Below are 21,073 nucleotides of genomic sequence, written 5' to 3'. Positions count from 1 at the left end.
TCTTCTGGACTATCTTTCAGGTTTAGGAGCGGGGCCTCTACCTAGAAGGCAGTGTTCAGGGACTAGCCTCTGCCTCCTATTTGTTGTGATATGTGGTTCCACTGGCTCCAAATTGTTCCCACAGTTTTTTATAACTAGAAGGAAGTGTTGGCTAAAGATGCCAGGGAATTCGGAGTGAGGTGTCAACCAGTATGCTGATGACATCCACCTAGTTCTATTCCTTTTCATCAGAGTTAAATGGATCAGATGATGTTTTGAACAGATGGCTCGAATTATTAATTAGCAAGCTGAGAGTTAATAACTGAAGCTGAGTCCGGACATAGGGTTGCCAGCTCCAAGCTGGGAAATTCCTGGAGATTTGGGGGGTGAAACCTGGAGAAACCTGGAGAAAATGGGGTTTGGGGAGAGAAAGGACTTTGGCATGGCATAATTCCAATAGAGTCCACCCCCCAGAGTAGCCATTTTCTCCAGGTGAACTGATCTCTGTGGCCTGGAGACTAGTTGTAATTCCAGGAGATCTCCAGCCACTACCTGGAGACTGGCAATCCTATCCGGACATGATGGAGATTGTTAGCAGAAGTTTAGAGCACAGTGTGTGGGTAGGTGGGGGGTGCTTGCTGTGGATGGAGTAGGACTCCTCCTAAGGAAACAGCTTCACAATTTAGGAGTACTTCTGGATTGTATTTTTGGATGAGAACATCTGTAGTTTTCATGGTACAGTTTTAACTTCTATTGAAGTCTAAAGCTGTTCCTGCTCTGATTCCATCCAGGTTTGATTATTATAATTTACTCTGCATGGTGCTGCCATTAAAGACTAAAGTAGCAAGAATGTTGGCAGTGATATGCCATGGAGATCATAGCAAATTGTGTGTGGCAGTTAAAGTGCTGGTAGAATGGGGATACGTTTGTTTGTTTGTGTTTTAACAATCATTGGATCATTAGACTGATAGATTCCCTTAGGATGAATTTTTTAAGATCAAATTTATTGTTAATATTCTTACATCTTTCAGATTTCAGCAGCAGATTTAACTCTGAAGTTAAATTGTTCTGTATTATTTAAATGAGTAATTGTTTAGTTTTTTTAATCTATTTATTGTGACTTTTTTAATGTGCTGTAATTTACACTGGAAACTGGGGGGGGGGGGGAGAAAGAGCTTAAATATATACATATCACAGAAAGCACCACTCCAGTCCCAAAGAGGGTTTATTGTAAGTGAACAATTTATTGTGAAGCAAATTCCCAACCACAGTTTTAGTTAGTACACTTACACTACCTATGATTAACACTTAACCTGGAATTCCCTCTTAACTAGGAGGGAAAGTTTCTCTTTCTGGTTAAGAGGAGAGCTTCTTATCATTGGTGCATTTGTAATGCTAAAACCATGCTTGAGGCAAGAAGCAGAAGTTCCCAAGTCTAGCTTCCATTTTGCAAGATAGGATTGTATTCAATCAGCTTTTCTCAGCTATGTTAAGAATTATTGGACCTGTATGTACAAAAGCCATTATGGGACAGGGGCTGTCATGGAGAGAGGAATAGCATAGGATTGGTGAAACTGCTGTCTGGATCCAACACATGATTTTAATTGAGCCACTGCCATGTCTGCACTGTACTGCACTGCTAGTTCTGGAGGTCCTGCTTGTTCCTACATACTGATTTTGAAGCTGTGGGGACTATGAGCCCATCTGCAGCCTCAGATACAGACCAGCTACACATGTTTATTAGCCAAGCAAATCCTGCTGTGACTGTGGTAAGGAGAGATATGTTTCCCCCTCTGGACTTTTGTATTAGTTTTCTCTTCCCTCTCCGGGGAGGATTATTCTCCAGACTCTGATCCTTCTAACTACATATTTAGCAGTGTCTGAATAATATGCAGAATGAAATACCTTCCTTAGCCATGAGATTTTATAACCTAATTTAAAAGTAAGCACTGCAAGCCATTGCAGAATTTTAGCCTTCTGGTCTTCAGCAGCTTGCGTATTGCATGCATTTAAGTGCAGTCCTGGGTGCAGTAAAATGAGTCTTTAAAATTTATTTTCTCCCACAAGTGTGAGCAGTGTCTGAATATGAAATATGGACACTAGGCTTTCTACCTCAAATAAAATTCTAACGTGAGCAGTACAAATCAGACTTTGCTGAAAAGCAGCTGTCTCTAGTCTACACTGTATGTGCAAAAATCATCAAAAAGTATGATACGGTTTCGACATGCAGTTAAAACCACAGCATGTACTGAGGAAAGTTTCTCTGAAATTAGGGTGAAAGGTCTTAGTATCAAGGACTAAGTGTGGGGATGAGATGGGGATAGCCTAACCCAGAGACAGAAAATTTCTAGAAATTTTGATGCCACAGGAAAGGAGGGGATTTAACAGCATAAAAGCCAACAAAAAGGTATTGTGCAGACACAATGGTGGCAGAAAAGTGAGATTGTTTTGCTGCCATCACTGCCACTGAGTAGGGACGATAATGTGCAGTCACCTGTGGTCGGTTGCATTTGCTTCAAGTTTTTCTCCACTTGCTCTCTAACCATCTGCCCAACCATTTCATCATCTGAAAGTCCCCAACAAACCAAGGGGTATTCTGGACTCCATGGAAGGAGAGAGAGTGCTCAGGAACAATCATGTCCACAGCCCGGGTCATCTCCATACTCCACAGACCAACCAGAGCTACAACAGGAGTGCCAAACTTGCTGACCAGAAAATCCCCGAGACATAAGGAATCCCTCTGGATCCATCAACCTCCTGGGGCAGAACATCTGAATTGTCCCCCCACCCTTGCTTGGGTATCAAGAATCAGTGAGTTTAAATCTCACTGGATAATGTTCGGTCGATGAGATGTTCAGAGTGGAAAATTCCCCTATTACACACCATATACCTTATCACCAGAGAAAATCCAATCAAGTGTATGGCCAGCTGTATTTGTAGATAACAGAATCTTCTGGGATAGTTCCATGGTTGTCATGGCAGCCATGGAATCCTGAGCTCCTTCTGTTAGGGCAGTTGCAGAATGAACTTTGACATTCCCAAGGGCAACAAACCTGGTTCCTCAATGACAAATCCAAGATTGCCTCTGTCTACTTAAGCATGGAGACTGTAGGGCAGCAGGGCATACCAACAGAAGCCCTATGCTGTCCTGAGTTCCCAGTGTCAGGTACTCAAACCTAGTCCTCCAGTTTACAAAGCATCTGGTGAGTGCCACAAAGGCCCGATAGACCATGACCACTCCCTTCCTTCACTCTAAGCCTAGGCTCATGCTGCATGAAGAAGACAGGGGGCTAGGATAGGAGGCAGTCACCTGAGAGCCACCTCTCCCTCTTCAATGGTTCAAAACTTAGAACTGCTTATTAAAAAACACTCATAAGATTCTTGGTAATCTGGGTTAGAAGATGAATCCTATCAAGAACTTCTTTACATAGCATTGTATCAATCCTACTTGCTTATCAGGAATTTCAGATGGTACTGTCCTAGCTATCTATCATATACATTATATATGTTATTTACTTCACTTATACCCCATCTTTACCCTCAATGGGAACCCAAATAAGCTTATTATTCTCCTCTACTCTATTTTATCCATATAAAATAGAGGAAAGTGAGGCAGAGTGTGTGACTGGCTCAAGGTCACCCAACAAGTTTCCATGGAAGAGCTGAGATTCAAACCAAGGTCACCAGATCTATTCTGACAATCGAACCACTGCAACACATTGCCTTCCTCTGAGAAGCTTAGGGCATGGTTATCTCCTTTTTATCCTGAGGTAGACTAGAGAGAATGATTGACCCAAGGCACCTAGTGAGCTTCATGTGAGTGAGGATTTGAAACTCAGGTTTCATATAATTTGCAAGTCCTAGTCCAGTACTCTAACCACGCTAACCTACATTCTCCCTGCTCACTCTGTTGAAGATATACTGGACCAAATGTGGCATGAATATTTCATTATAAGAATCATGAAGTCTGTTTCAGAAAGCTTCATACATTCAACTTCAATGGAATGTAGTTTTAAATACTCCTGTCATATTGGCCATTAGAGACATCAGACCTCACTTTAATGTAACATTAGAAATCAGAAATGGTTTGGATGAAAAAACAGAGGAATGCATTAGCCAACGAGGTACTGAGCAAAAATATACCTCCCACAATGATTATGATTGTAGTAGGTGCTTTGTTTTGGTTTTGTTGTAAAATATACAGAGGAATAAAAACAACTCTTGATAAAGAAGATAAAAGTACTTGCAGCTATTCCATTAAGCAGCGTCATCAAAGTCAGCCTTTCTAGCCGATGGGGTTAATTCGACATGCTGAAAGACTCATGCAACAAACCCCCGAATTCTAGTTATTCAAGCCTTGAGCAGCAACATCTCTCATATATATTATATAATAATCCATATTTTATTTTGCATTAAGGAGCCTGCTTGAAAGAATTTTGCACATGTAGGTACCCCAGGTCCAGAGAAGTTCAGTTTAAATTATTCCCTAACAATGAAACATTAGGTTTTGATTTCTGTTCTTAGTACTCTAAAGCAAATTCAGAAGAAGCACTGTGAGAGAAGGGGTGGGGGAGGCAGTAGGCATGACGCAAAAGCATCTAGGCATCTTTAAACCCACACAGATTTGGAAGTAGATACTTAACTTTTTCTCCCTGCTCAACATGGGCCCCTTCCCTTTAGGGTCTTAACTAGCATTTAATACATCTAATATAACTGCCAAACTTGAGGTAACTGGAACACTTTACATGGATTGTAGGGAACACATATTTATTTAAAATGAATTACTATTATGGCCAGCCCCAATGAAGCAGACAGTTCAGGGGAAGAGGAAAGAGCAGCCACAGCAGGGCCATACCTGCCTTCAGCTATGAACAACACGCTGCCAGAAGTCACAGCTACTCTTCCCAGAAGGGAACTACTGCCCGGCAGCAGTGATCTGTCTGTCTCAGCCCAGGACATACCGATCAGCTCCCTATTACCCACCTCGCCTCCCCCATTTCCAACTAGTACTCCACTACCCACCTTACCTTCCTCATTTCCGAATCACTGGAGTGTAGATGGAAGAGGGTCCAGTGTGAACCACTGGAGAGGTGATGTGCACAATTAGCAGCTCAGAGGTACCTGCAGCCAATCAGAAGTGGGGAAGAGTGCACACACTCTCAGCAGCAAAACAAGCACCTCGTCTTTAAAAGATGGCGAGGGGAAGAGACTAGTTGTGGAAGCAACTAGTCAATTAACCTTTCAGCCCGCCGCCACTGATCCTGACTTAGCCTAGTTCCTGCGACCTCAGGATGCCTTGAATTACGACTTGGACCTGCCCCATTGATGACTACCAGCCATCACCGATCCTGACTCTGCCTTGTCCCTACGACCTCAGACTGCTCTAGACTGCAACTCAGACTCTCATGCACAGCCCATGGATTAGACTCTGACCACACTCTACCTTGGCCTCTTGCTCCCCTCTTGCCTGCACAGACAAACAATGGCCCTGCACCAGCCATCATCCAGCGGGGGGCCCACAACAATAATGCTACAAATGTCCTTGGGAGTAATAAATGGAATGCACTCCTGTTATATATATTTAGAGTTGCTCCGTAGATAATGTGAAAGCTATAACTGCACTTACAAAAGAAATGTAGCTTGATAACTTTCTTGGGGTATGCGGCCAATTTCCCTCAGACAACAATCCCTGAATTTATTTTAATCTCTTGTTTGTTAATATGTTCAAGGAGCAAGCTACAACTTAAGGAGCTGAGTCAAATACAGTTGATAAGACCAGCAGTTCTTAAGCCACTTCTCTTTCATCTTAGGATCATCGTGACAGTTGTTATCTCTGATGGACAGACTTCAAACTTTCACAAAGAAATACAGAGACTTGTCAATGATCCAAGATAGTCAACAAAAAAGTGTGTCTGAAACAACTAGAATTTGTTGTTGGTGCAGAGAGAAGTTACCTTGAGATAACAGCTCTGGGATGATGTCTTCAGAATGCCATCTCTGGTCACTACTAGGCAGATTCATTTGGGCCTTGTTGCCAGCAGTTTTTTAAAACACAGTAAAACTAACACAGAATTTTCAGCATCTTTCATATAATTAAAATTCTAGGATAGCAAAATATTTTACTTAAAAAAAGCAACAGTCATCTATACTCCAAAAAGCATTTAAATTGTTAAGTGAGCCTACAACTGTAACATCTGCAACATGCAACTAGTAAATATGTATTCACATATTATGCTTCCACAGAAATTAGAGTCCCTGCAACCACACTTTGCCTTGTTCTGGAATGTTGTTCCTATAAGACTTTACTAGCCCTGCTGCACCTGTATAACTGTAATTCTATCTGTCTGAATTAAACCTTTTGCTATGATCTCTGAACTGGCAATAAATGTTAGGTCATTAAACAGAAACCTCTAGTAACTTATTGCCAGACATGCTATATAGGCAATTACACAACCAGAGATTAATTCTCTAGTGCCGCTTTTTGGAGGAAACTCCAAAAGGAAATCTGTATGGTGAAAAGACTTGGCAAAGCTAAAAGAGAATGGAGAATCCCTAGGTGAGCAGCAGTTAGTGGTTCTTGCAGTGATCAAGAGATCACCTAATTACCAGATGAAGAGCTGCCATTGTGCAGAGAGGAGGACTAGAGGGGTCAATATTCAGGGGTCCCTGGTTTCTCCAAGAGCCTATATAGACCTAGGAAAGATACACAATTTCTTTATATATGCATCTGGGTGGTGTCTGGGGGCCCTGGTCTCTCTCCAACAGTCCTGACCAGATGTTTGTAAAGGCAAGATGGACTGAACTGTGCAACTGTCCACTTGGCAGGGACAGGATGCTGCTTATAACCCATGCCTCAGCTTCCGCCAGGACGTCCTAAAAGCTGAAGACAGAATTGAGGAGTGTAGTTTGGAAGTTGTTTGTCACAGATATAGCCAGAAGTATAGGAGAACACTTGGTGGTCTTGAACAAAACGATAACGGAGGATGTTTCTGCACATCAGAATCAGAGCAGACCTAGCCTCTCAGCTAATCGTGGCAAAAAGAGTTTAGAGATCAGGAATAGACTAGCTTTGAAGAAGGCAAGAAACAAAGAATTAACACTATAATATGTCCTTTTGTAGTTTATAACCCATCTAATACATATCAATGGACATTATGTGGTGAGGCCCAGGTGCAGAAGAGTCTGAGAATGGCAAGAATAACTTCACAGAATTGAAGATATAGTTCAAAGATGGGTAGTGGAGGATGAGGGCTAACAGATATTTTGTTGTTGTGGATTTTCTGGGCTGTATAGCCGTGGTCTTGGCATTGTAGTTCCTGACGTTTCGCCAGCAGCTGTGACTGGCATCTTCAGAGGTGTAGCACCAAAAGACAGAGATCTCTCAGTGTCACAGTGTGGAGAAGATGTTGGCAGGTAATTTATATCTACTCGGGAAGGTGGGTTTGGGCTGAGTCATCCTGTAAGAGTTTCCCAGGGTGTGGAATGCTAATGGAGGGAGGCTTCACTGTATCTTGAGGATGTTCTTTTGCATATGGATTGGTGCTCGATATGCTAATCTTCTCTGCAGGGCTATTGTAGGGTGTAGAGTATTTTGTTAGCCTGGTGTTTCTCAGGACTGGAAACCATGCTCTATTCATTCTTAAAGTCTCTTCTTTCCTGTTGAAATTGTGCTTATGCTTATGAATTTCAATGGCTTCCCTGTGCAATCTGATGAAGTAGTTGGAAGTGTTGTCCAGTATTTTAGTGTCCTGGAATAGGATACTGTGTCCTGTTTGAGTTAGGCTATGTTCAGCCACTGCTGATTTTTCTGGATGGCCAAGTCTGCAGTGTCTTTCATTTTCTTTTATTCTTGTATGGATGCTACGCTGTGTGGTCCCGATGTAAACTTGTCCACAGCTGCAGAGTATGCGGTATACTCCTGCAGAGGTGAGGGGGTCTCTACTGTCTTTTGCTGATCGTAGCATCTGTTGTACTTTTATGGTGGGTCTGAATACTGTTTGTAAGTTGTGCCTTTTCATAAGCTTTCCCATCTGATCAGTGATTCCTTTGATATATGGCAAAAACACTTTTCCTGTGGGAGATTGTTTTTCCTTAGTTGTTCGATTAATCCTTGGTTTAATCGCTCTTCTGATTTCATTTCTGGAGTAGCCATTTGCTTGCAGTGTGTGGTTTAGATGATTAGTTTCCTCATTGAGAAAGTGTGGTTCACATATCCGTCTTGCACGGTCTACTAATGTTTTTATTATGTCTCTTTTCTGTTGAGGGTGGTGATTGGAGTTTGTGTAAGTACCGATCCGTGTGAGTTCGTTTCCTGTAGACCTTGTGATCTAACTGAAAGTTTGCTTTGTGGATGACCAAGGTATCGATTTCTTTCTCCATGGTGAATTGTATGTTCAAGTGGATATTGTTGAGGTGGTTTAAAAACTCCATCAATTCTTCCTCACCGTGGCTCCAAATGATAAATGTATCATCCACGAACCGAAACCATACACTAGGTTTGTGGGGTGCTGATTCTAGAGCTCTTTTTTCAAAATGTTCCATGTAGAAGTTTGCTATAACTGGGCTGAGAGGACTCCCCGTGGCCACCCCATCCATCTGTTCATAGAATTCGTTATCCTATTGGAAGTAACTGGTTGTCAGACAATGGTGGAATAAGGCTGTTACATCCTCTGGAAAAATCTGATTAATAAGTGCGATTGTGTCTTTTACTGGAACCTTAGTAAACAGAGATACAACATCAAAACTGACGAGTATGTCTGATTTTGTTGATGAAATGTGCTGAATCTTTGATGAAAGACATGGTTTTTCCGATGTGGTCCTGTAGAAGATTGGCCAGATGTTTAGCTAATGTCTTCCACAGGAATTTCAGTAGAGGTGACTGCAAAGTTTCCTCCCTTAGCCAAGATGGAGGTTTCTTCCAGTGAAAGTTGACGGTCCGTCAGACTGATGACAATGCATGCATTGTCAAGCATTGGGTTTGTCTGTCTTTTTTCCTGCAATTTGTTAAACTTCTGCTTCTGTCTGGAAGTATTGTTCTCCGGCCGTGAAAGCCTTCGACAATATATCTAACAGATATTTATTTATTTATTTATTTATTTATTTATTTATTTATGTCATTTCATTTATAATCCGTCTTTCTCACTGAGACTCAAAGTGGATTACATAGTTTGAGATTAGTACAATCAGTGGCAAGGACAAGGGCAGGCATTTATATACAGTGTCAAGTGTCAGGGTCTGTTTATATGTTGCCTGACAGGACTAACGCCATACTTAATTCTTTAGTTGTTTAGTATTCTTTTCCCTCTAGGCCCCACCTGCGAGGTGCAGTTTCCATGGGAGAAGACACTGTCTTATCTTTTATACAAGCCGAGTCGACCTTGACGGATGTTCCCACAGAGAACTCTCCTGCTATGGGAACTCTGCGGGGAGGCTGGGCTCTGAGAGTGTGAAATGTAACAACTTCTAATCTGTACCTCATTGCTAACAATACTTCGTGCAGCCAGGATCTCAAATCCTGGAATATGTGCATCTGGACCTGAATGCTGTCTTTCAAAATAAAACCTTTTGAAATCAAAAGACCTTGTCTTCTTGCAGAAGGGAGTAAGACAGACTCTCATGTCTGAGAAACCATAGTCTGACATCAAGGACACTTCCATAAACAACATCATAGGGTATAAATACAAGTTTACAAAGACAGCATTAGCAAGGATCCATATTATGAGAAACTTGTAATCACTTTTTAAAATAGACATTATGAAAAAAGTAGCAAGACTGAATAGTTTTTATATATTTTAAGCAGACATTTCACATACAGATATCTTTGTATGGTGTTTGAAGTTATAAGATAATTAGTTAGCCAGAAATATGCACCCTTATCAAGAGGGACAGCTAGGTATTGGTAGATGATTTTAAAATCTTATAAATATGGGAAGTCAAATTGATTGAGAGCTTCTTCTTAGAAGGGGCACCCAGCTTGTGACCTGTTTATCTTTGGGTAAGATAGGTTATGAACTCATGCAATTGCTCTCTTTGAATTAATAAAATAGAAGTAAAGATTCTCTAATAGTATCACTTTTGTACTATACTCGTAACAAACCAGAAACATTGGTGAAGTGTATTGCTTGTCAGTAATTAAATGATCCAATATAAGAAAGCTAACTAGATGCCTGGGGCTTTTTAAGAGCATGCCTATATCTGAATTAGGCATGACCAGAGTCACCCAGAACAAGCTGTTGCACCAAATAAAATTATTACTTAGTTACAACAATACACTCTGCTTAATTTATTTGGAGTTTAAACTAGAAAAAGAAAGTTTCAAACATATTTATTTCAGACACGGTGTCTGTGTTACATGCTGTCAAGTTGTTTCTGACTTACGGTAATCCTATAAATTAATTATCTCCAAATTGTCCTATCAAAAGCTTTGCTCAGGTTTTGCAAACTGACGGTCATGGCTTCCTTTATTGAGTCAAACCATCTCATGTTGAATCTTCCTCTTTTCCTACTGCCTTCAACTTTTCCAAGCACTATTGTCTTTTCCAGTGAGTCTTGTCTTCTAATGATGTAACCAAAATGTGATAGCCTCAGTTTAGTCAATAACATGTGAGATCATGGGACTTGCTGGCAAGACCCATTATTCTGCTCTGCTATTTTCTGCTCTGTTCTGCTCTGTTCTGCTATTTTCCTTCTCACTTCTCAGAAAAACTTGTTGCCAGTCAGGGATATAAATCACTGCATGCTGGATATGGATATTCTTGTTTATACAGTATGGAATTATTCAACCAATTCTACTTCTTTCTATAATAGTGTTAGAAGAAAACAAGGACAAGGACATTTACTGTACAATCCTATAGACAGTTACTTCAGTCTAAAGTCATTGAAATCAATGGCTATGACTGGAGTTTCTCTGACTAGGATTGTGCTCTTATTGTCTTATATATACCTTATTGTCTTATACATGTATACAGGAAGAATAATGCTTCACAAATGGTGTATTGAGAGCTTCTTTGTGCTAACAAAACAAATTCACAAATGTCAATCTATAACTTATAGAATATATGAGAAAGAAATTATGGAGTAAAGTGTGAACAATGCTATATTGGGCATGGATTCAAATACAGAGATGGGCATGCATCACAGAAAAACCGAACCATGAGGTTCGTGGTTCATGGGTTTTCACGAACCAGGAACCAGGAACTGGCACGAACTGGGGCAAGTTTACAAACCAGTTTGTGGTTTGTGGGGTTTAAATGCCCCTTTCCAGCCGCTTAGCAGTGGCAGGGAAAGGGACATTTGACAATTTCCTGCCTTGAAAGGGGCAGGTCCCTTTAAACTATCAGCTGGCAGGTGGGGGGGGACCCCATGTAACCACTGTACTGCACAGGAACAATCTAGACTCCATACTATGGAGGAAAATAGGGCAGGTTTTTTTTCCTTAATTTTTATATTAGTTCTGAAATGTGTAAGTGTACTAGGATACAAAACTCAACTAGTATTTTCCACATGCACTGTAGTATTCATTCCCAAATATTTCCATGGAGAAAGAACTGTATATTGGAATAAGCCCTAATAATGAATCTATTCAGAAAGAAATTTTACCAATTGTTAATGACTCTACAGTCTTGTACCCCCAAGCGCAAGACTGAGATTCTGTATGACATACAGACAAAGAATTTACACTCTGATTGTTGCCATTTTTGCCATTACTATTTTTTTCCATTATAGATGCTACTATTGTATGGGTTTGCAGGGTTTCCAGCAGTGTCTTTTATGCAGAGAGTGAAAAGGGAAGGGGTGTTTGAAAGAAGAATGGAAGAAACCAAAGGAAAGAATATATAAAATATAGGGAAAGAATGGGAGGAGTGAAAATGGAGGTAAAGGGCTTGGTGCTGACAGAGGACAAGATGTGTGGCTGACAGACTGGAGATGAGCCAGTTCAAGATCAGAAAAAACTAGGAAGAGGATATGACAATTCACACATGATTTTGACAAAGTTGTTAAAGATACTGCAAAAGCCCCAAAATAAGGGGTTTTGCAGTTCATTGATTTTTCTCCTGTGAAATTCGTTTCCTTCTGATCCTTTGCCCACTCTCCCACATATACAGTTTTTCCCACCACCCCCTTTCCGGACTTCTTTTCCATGCTGCAACTACAATCCTATTTCTGGAGGAGTTAGCCATGTTAGTCTGCAGTAGCAAAATAGAAAAGGGTCCGGTAGCACCTTTAAGACTAACCAACTTTACTGTAGCATAAGCTTTCGAGAATCACAGTTCTCTTCATCAGATGCATCTGACGAAAGGAACTGTGATTCTCGAAAGCTTATGCTACAGTAAAGTTGGTTAGTCTTAAAGGTTACTGGACTCTTTTCTATAATCCTATTTCTGTTCCTCCTTTTACCTGCAACTTTGCTGGGTAAGATTTGCTTTTTGTTCTTTGCTTCAATCCTAAAAACCATTGTTTACCTTTCACTTTCTCTTTCTCATCCCCACTAGGTGCCCAACGGAATCCTCTCTCATCTCTCCTCATCTGCCATCTTTCAGTTAATTCAGAACACCTCTCCTAAACACATTTTTCTTCCCTCTTACTCTGATCATTAAATTCCATGATGTTTTGAAATGAGGAACAGCCATCTGGAAAACATGCAGACAGACACCTTTACAATAAATGCTTCTTAAAAGTAAGGGGGTATTTTACATGCCTGATGTGGTCAATGCAGCTCATCATGATTTTCTTATGCAACCTATTATCAATTGACAACTGTAATCTAAAAGGTGAATTTTGCTGTAGGTATCAGAATTCAGCCCACACTTACGTTAAATGGCATAAGAAGAAACACAAGAAGAAGAAACACAAAAGGAAAGGACGTTCTGTTTACATGATCTAACACAGAAGAAATAAAGAATGAGGAAATTATTTACAACAAAGCTTCCATGGTATACAGAAGCGGTGACATAAATTGATCTCCACAAAAAGCCTTTGACAAAAAGTCAGCTGGCTATTATGTTGTGAGCTTGCTACTCCTAGTATCTGATGAAAAGACTCGCTCTAGTTATAATAATCCTTTCACTCACAAAACCTGTTTTGAAACAAAATCAGCAGAGCCCACTTTGCCATTTGGACTTCATATCTGAGAGGCAAAGAGGCAATTTTCAACTTCTGCATCTAGCAAGAGCTGTGCTATCTCTTTTGTAAATTTAAAATTCTCTCCCAGGCAAGATCATTTCTGCACACAATAGAATTTATAATACTGCCCACATCCCCAGGCAATATACATAAAAATGTCAATTAAATGCAAATAATGAATTTGCTTTGCTTCCTCTGCCACCAATGCTGCCAGCAAAAAACTCATGATGGGGTATACTCTGTAAAACCCAATCATTTCTGGATTGCAATATATTGCTCATTTACTTTAATCTGTCTGTCAATTTCTTTCACATTTTCTATTACTAGAAAATTTTCCTCTCCTCTTGCCATTAGCATTTTCTTTTTCTGCTTCTGTCATTATGTCCTTTCACCCCTATGGTGCATGAAATACACCATAACATGACTAACCCATACTTTAACACAGAGAATACAAGACCAGCAAGGAGACGCATCTGTCATTGATTTGGGACTGACATTTTGCAGAAGTTATCTACATCTCCATGCTATTTTGTACTTCATCTTTTTAAATGGTTTTGAGATTTATTGATTTTGACTAAATTTACAATATCTAGCAGAAGACTAGAAGCACAACTAAAATGTATTCCAGGAATTTCCAGAAATTCACACTGCATTGTTTTCATATTTTCAAATTTGGCCAGCTGAGAATTAATCAAAGTTCAAAATAATTCAGCCATGTCCAGGAGGACCCTTCTTTCTCTCTCTCTTTTTTCCTTAACAGCCTGTGAATTACAAAAAAAAAAAATTAAAGGTGACTTTGGAGATATGCAGGATTAATTACCATCATTCGGAAAAGTTTTTGTGCTGTTCAGAGAAGCTTTCAGTTTTAAGTACAATATTGTGGTTGACATTCAGTGCAGTATAGTGGGTTAGAGTGTCAGAGACTGGGTAGATGTAGACTCACATCCCCGCTCACCAGATGACCTTAGCACAGTCACCATCTCTCAGAGCAGAACTACAAGTGACAAAAGGCACAGGTTGGACACTTGTCAGCTTCCCTCAAGTTTTGATGGGAAATGTAGGCAGCTTGGCGGAATGTTGGACAAGTGACAGTTAAAAAGTCCATTGGACAGCAGTCAGAGAGCGAAGCTGCGAGACCAGGATGCCTACATTTCCCATCAAAACTTGAGGGAAGCTGACAAGTGTCCAACCTGTGCCTTTTGTCACTTGTAGTTCCGCTCCAAGTCTACCCTACTTCAAAGAGTGTTGCAGGTATTAAAAGGGGGGGGGGACCAACGATGTTATCCTGAAGTGCTCAGAAGATGGATGGGATAAAATGTAATAAATAAATAAATTCCAAATAAAGAAAATGAAATTAGAAATACTAGCCCATTATTGATCTGAAGTCAATCTAAAATCGTGCTTGGGACCAAATTTGATCATTGTCACCTAAGTTGCTTTTATTGTTCTCTCATTATTTTATGTATTTTTCATTTAACTTAAGATTATAATAGCTTTTGGCCATACGCAATACATTTTATTACTTCTAGCCCATATCCTAAAAAATGCAAAACGTGCTGCTAGTGACATTATCTTGATTTTATGGGCAACACATTTAATCATGGACAAAAACTGAACATCTTACCTCTAGAGCTGGATAAATGGCATGGGTATCTCCAACGATTAAACTTTTGCCCATTTTGATTGTAAAGCATTACACACAAATCACGCGTGATGTGCAATGGAGGCACACAGGAGAGACAAGTTAAAGCGCTTAGGCAGGAGTGCCTGGAGTCATCATGCATAAAGCATAACCCCTCTTGGGCACTCATGCAAAACAATGAAAAACTCGCTACTCAACAAACCTTTTGAAAACTGTAATCCTTTACTATCTGCTATAGTACTCAAGCCTCTGCTACATTTCTAGAGAAAATGAAGGTATGCGCGTGATTAAACTAGGAAGGTTGGAAACGTAAAATCTCCCTATGCCACTGCTATGCCATTAATGGCCATCAACTCATATGAATCTTTAAAAACTATTATCTTCACATCCCACATTGCCTGCAACCCTGAACTCCCCTCTTCAATTTCCAGGCTGTTTGCCTCAGCCACCTCTGTTGGAGTATCACAGCTGGCTGGGGAGGGCAGGGGTGTCATCTCTTTCCTGGCTTAGTGCATAAGAAGAGAAAAGTAGCCCAGCTGGATCAGATCAACTGTCTAATCTAGCATCCTTTTTCATATAGTGGCCAAGCAGATGCCGTGGATGACTTTTTTAAGATACAGCAAAAAGAATAGTAAATAATATTCCAAATGTGGCTGCAACACAGACCTCTACAAGAGGATTGTGATACTGGCCATTTTCTTTTCAACTCTTTTGCTAATCATTCCCATAATTCCCAAATAAATTTGCCTGCTCAGTCAATATTTTAATCAAGCTATCCAACGTGACCCCAAGATCTGTTTCCTGGTCAGTCATCACCAGTCTATACCCCCTTGGTGTATATTTAAAGTTAGGGTGTTTTTGGCCCAAGGTGCATCACTCTACATTTACTCACTTTGAACTTCAGTTGCTGCTAGGGTTGCCAGGTCCCTATACCCTCCCAGCGGGAGCAGGGGATCTGGCACTTACCTGCAGGCTAAATCTCCTGCACGTGCAGGAGATGTCACTTCTGGAAAGTGACAGCATCGCATCAGCAGCAGGCTTGCTCCCGGTCTTTGAGCGGGGCCAGTTCAGTCCATTGGGAGCCAAAACTGGCCCCGGTGAAGTGCAGCAGCATTGTCACATCCGCCAGGACTGCACCCGCTGCATGCTTGCCCAGAAGGATCCTTGCCTCCCAGGCCTGCTCCCTGCACCTTTTCCCCCTGCCATTCCGGTAAGTGGTGGCAGGGGGCAGAGGCTGGAAGTGGCACATCTCCCACCCCCACCAGGAGAATTGGATGCCTAGTTGCTGCCCAAACACTTATTCAGAACTTTTCACTACCCACATCAGTTCTTAACATCCTAAACAGTATGGTGTCATCTGATAATGTGGCTTCTTTGGTGCTCACTCCTAATTCCAGATTGTTTATGAACAAATTAAATAAACACTGGCCCCATTACCAATCTTTGCGACACCCTAGTGCTTTCTTCCTTTTACTGTGAGAACTGCATTTCTACTTTCTGCTTCCTGTTGTTTAATCAGTTTCTAATGCATGAGACCCGTTGTTCTGACTTCATCAAAATGTTTTTGATTATCTACAGGATTGCTTTTGTTCGTGTGTTTGTTAACCCTTTCAAAAAACTCCCAAAGGCAGGTGAAAGCAAACCACTTTACAGAAGTTGATTCCTCCTCAGAAGGACTTGTTTGTTTATGTGCTTCTTAATTCTATTTTTAATAACAGTTTCCCATTTTTATTAGGAGATTACCAATTTTGCATTTGATCTCTTAAGAACCTTTGAGTGTATGCCATCTGGACCTGGTTAGTTTTTAACTTGTCCACTGGCCCTAGCACTTGATCACTCACTATCTCTATTTTGGTGAGCATGCAGATGAAATGTTCCACCAAATTTTATTTGTTTCAAAGTACTCCAATTTATATGACTCAGATGGGAGGAGGAAGCACAAGATTGATTTACTTTAGATTAGGAAATTCTATAAACCAAATAAATATACATTGCAATGTCCAGTATACAAGGATGGACTTGAAATGCCTAGTAGTGTAAGAAGCTACTACTCATATAGTGTGTGTCCTTTTTAGGTAACGTCTCAAAAGTAATAGTGAGGATAATTTCTACATTGTGCCAAACCAATATGCAGCTCAACCCTGTGCATGTTCATTCAAAAGTAAGTCCTATTGAATTCAATAATCTTCCTAATAAGAGTGTGTATAATTGCAGCCTTAGTCACACCCCTCTGAAGTATTACTTTTGAGTTCCTCATTGGAAAATATCTTGCTTTAGCAGATTTGATGTACAGGTTTAATATGTAAAAGTGGCAGCCCAATAAACCTATAGCCACAGACATCTAAAACCTCAAACAATTACTTGCATTGTTTCAAATGCACTATGTAGTACTCAAGTGTTTTCTTCCTGCTCTTCATCATATATCTTGATGTTTCCGTAATCTCTACAGCTGCCATAGGGAGAACATTTACATGCAGAATCCATCTGATGATAACTGTATCATTCTGTCTTATCATAGCCATATGGAAATGTGAATAGATAAACAAGCACCATGCACAAATACCCTATTTGTCTAGAGAACAGAGGTTCCAGTAACCCATTTCCTAATGATATGAAGCATTTATCTTTATATGAGTTTGATCTTTTGTCTACTTTGGCCTAAAGTCTCTCTGCAGGCAACTATCCAGGTCTACATTTTTATATTAATTCTTTTGTGGGAAGATGATAGATAAATTGAGACCATGGTCCTTTCCGCATGGCACACTTCTATCCCCCTCCCTCTCACTGTATTTACTGACTGTCTAGTCCCACGCCCACCAGTTTTGGGGATTTTTAAAAAGAATTCTGGGGAGTAGACCAGAGGACTGACTTGATATAAGGAACCATCATATATTCATATGCTTATCCACACTAGATAGAGTATGCTAAGTCATGTTTTCTCAAACCATTTATAACCTACATAATTTAGAAAATATAAGACACAAAGTCCAAGCTACCCTTTTTGAAAAAGTTATAAACAACATTAACATGGAGTATACCAACTCTGATAGGGATTCTCCATGAAAAACATAGTTTACTAAAGCCAGTTATTTACCCTGCCACCCCTCTGCATTGTTGTATCGCTCTGGCTAACTAATTGGTAAAGGCATTCCAAAGGAAAATTAATGTATATGAGCAAGTCTTACTGACCATCTGCATTTCTGGAAACTAGTTGTAAGAGATGTGGCCATAAATATAGAGGAGTAGTTGGTAGACTTCTCCAAAAAATCATGGAGGATGTTTCTGCAATCAAAGACAGAGCTGGTGTAGCCTGTCAGTTAAACACACCAAAAAGGGAGTTTAAAGACCCGGAACAGAATAGCCTTTGCAAGAAACACAATTATATGGCCTTATGTTGATTAGAAGCCATCTAATCCATACCAATAGATATTACAAGTTCAGGCCCAGATGCAGAAGAGTATTGAGAATGGCAAGAATGTCCAACTTCACAGAAGTGAAGATACAGTTCAAAGATGAGGTATATTGGTTGAGGGCCAAAAGATATACATAGATATGAGGGTTGTTGTGAAGATAAAATGGAGGGAAGGGGGATGATGATAGTTATTTTGGGTCCCCAGTGAGGAAAAAGGCAGGGTATAAATAAAGTGTATGTTTATGTGTTATGTGCCATCAAGTCGCCTCCAACCTATGGTGACCCTATGAATGAAAGACCTCCAAAACGTCCTATCAATAATGTTAATGTTAAGATGTTAATGTTAATGATAGGATGATAAATAAAGTAAACAAATAATAAGATACTTTATAGACTCATGCAATTGCTCTCCTTTAATTATTTATATAACTGCAATTGGTGATATAATTTTCTATTGTGTTAATCAGTGTTAAAATGCAATATAGATAGGTTTTAATTAAAGACTAAAAAGGAAGCAGAGATTCTTTAATAGTAGCTCTGTACTAGATCAAGAATGACCCTAATGCTTTGTTAAATGATCTGATATATGGAAGCTAACTAGGGCTTCTTAAGTGCATGGCTATATTTGAATCAGGCCTAACCACAGTCACCGAGAACTAGGGTTGCTAAATGCCCAGTCCCCGCCCCCCCATGGATGGGGGCCCTGGTATCCCCTTTTTTGCTAGTTGGAAGAAAGGTGAATTCACTCATTACCTATGAGCACACTGCAGGCCATACAATGGGTACCACACAGTCACCTCAATAGAGATATCCCTTACAAAAGTTTACTAAGCATGTATGCATTACTTCTTCCCACTAGGCACAAAAACTACAATCCTGCACAGTTAAGATAGAATAAATGGGATTTAAGCAGCTTAATCACATTCCGACTTAAAAACAAAATCCATAAACTGCTTCCCTGTTTCAAGATCATAACATAGTAAATTTACACTAGCCTGGCTTTCTGAGTATGAAAGAGCACAAGCACTTAGGCTATGGTATATTTGCAAAGAGACTCTGAAATGCACAATAAATGAGATTTCACACTCTGGTTTATAACATTCTACATCTGAAATTGCCAAGAACCACGAGAAGAAAATGCTCATCTTTTTGAGGAGGGAAGGAGGGGGAGAATAAAACCTTTCTGTAGTGTCATTTGCACTTGAAGTGACTGCTGGGAGAATTGAAGGTTGTTATTAATAAGGATCCCTGCTGTTGCTTCAGTCAATGATTTATCACTTTCCCATCTCAATGGGAGGAGGTCAGATTGGAGAGAGAAAATTATTCATTCAAGATGGCATTTCTCCTTCCTTAGATGACACTTAGGGGAAAAAACTAGTAATTCATATCTAATTAATGACAGGATATGATCCTGTTTATGATCTTGTTCTGTTAGGTGCATAATAAAAATGTTGTTTTCAAACACAATTCCTACAGCGCCGTTTACTATAAGGTATAAAATCTATCTCAGTAATTAGTAGTCATGATCTTCTTCTTGCTTCCCATTGCTGACCTCACTGGGACTCAGCACCTGACACTCCACATCTAGCCTTATGCCACTGTGAAAGATTATGGCATTTTACTTTTAACAATATAATAATAATAGAGACATACAACGTTTTATTGTGGGTTTAAAACAGAAATATGGAATAGAGATGGGCACAAACCGAAATATGAACCAAAGTTCAGCGCAAAACAGGTTGGTTTGTGGTTTGCGAACCAGCAGTTCATCAGAGCCCATTTCTGATGAACCGCCACGAACTTCAGGCTGGTTCATTTGGTTCATTTTTCAGTTCATCACTGCAGACAGCGTGGCGCCAATCAATCAGTTTCCTAGGCAACGGAGGTTGAGCTTTCTGCAGACCTTCTGCTGACCTGGAAGTGACCTTCTGCTGACCCAGAAGTGACAATTTGCTGACCCGGAAGAGACATTTTCATGAACCAAATGAACCGGTTAGTGAACTGGGCCAGGTTCATTAAAGTTCGTGGTTAGTGAAACACAACGAACCACGAACTTCATGGTTCTTTTTTTTCCAGTTTGTGCCCATCTCTAAGATGGAAACATCTTCCCACACCCGTCCACTCACTTTTAACAACTCTAAAGTCTAAATGTTTTGCAAATTCAGTTTATTACGTGATCCTACTTGTATTTTGTATAAAAGTGACTGTGGTATAAGAGATTTTTTTTTAAATCCCCATACCATACCTATACATTTTGTAAAATACAAAGTGAACAAAAGTTGTTCTGTAAACAAGAGATATGGCGGTTAGCATCCAGCTTCTTCATCGCCATCCAACCCAAGAGAAAAAGTTTCTCCACTCACTGAAAGAGGCTGATGGTAACTTCTGAGAAAACAAACCAATGGGTAAAGACTTCAACAAAACCATACAATTTATATGAAAAAGTTAAAGTATGTTCTCATATAAAATGAAACATAAATAACTACATGTCCACTCTAATGAAGAGACATTTAAGGATGTCTTAAATGGGATACCAGGAATACTCAAGTACTTATCTCATACCCAAGATATTATTGAAATACAACAAACATAATTTTCCTCAACACAACATGAATAACAATTCAGGACAGAATTCTCCACCTATGCAGCTCAACTGCTCATTTTCATCTGCCGTACATCACACACAAGGGCAAACAGTAGAGGTATTCTGCCAGAGCTTCTGTTACTTTTCTCACTCCAAAGAAGGGTTAAAGACACCTTGCCAGGAACTTGCAGCTGGGGGTGGGGATCCTTGGAATCTGTGGGCCAAGCTACACATGACGAATGACACTTGAAGAGCAAGTGTATTTCTCCCTGTTCACTTGCCCTCCACTCAATCCACTTGCTGTTCAAGTGTCATTCGTCATGTGTAGCTTGGC

General features: G+C 40.1%; 1 protein-coding gene across 1 annotated transcript in view; it reads right to left on the bottom strand.

Moving 5' to 3' along the window:
- Positions 1-21,073, bottom strand: part of THSD7A (thrombospondin type 1 domain containing 7A) — a 378,974-nt gene that overhangs the window by 218,838 nt on the left and 139,063 nt on the right. The window lies entirely within an intron of this gene.

This window comes from Eublepharis macularius, chromosome 11 (genome assembly GCF_028583425.1).
Source record: "Eublepharis macularius isolate TG4126 chromosome 11, MPM_Emac_v1.0, whole genome shotgun sequence".
Taxonomy (NCBI): Eukaryota; Metazoa; Chordata; class Lepidosauria; order Squamata; family Eublepharidae; genus Eublepharis; species Eublepharis macularius.
This window is presented reverse-complemented; position numbering and strand designations above follow the sequence as displayed.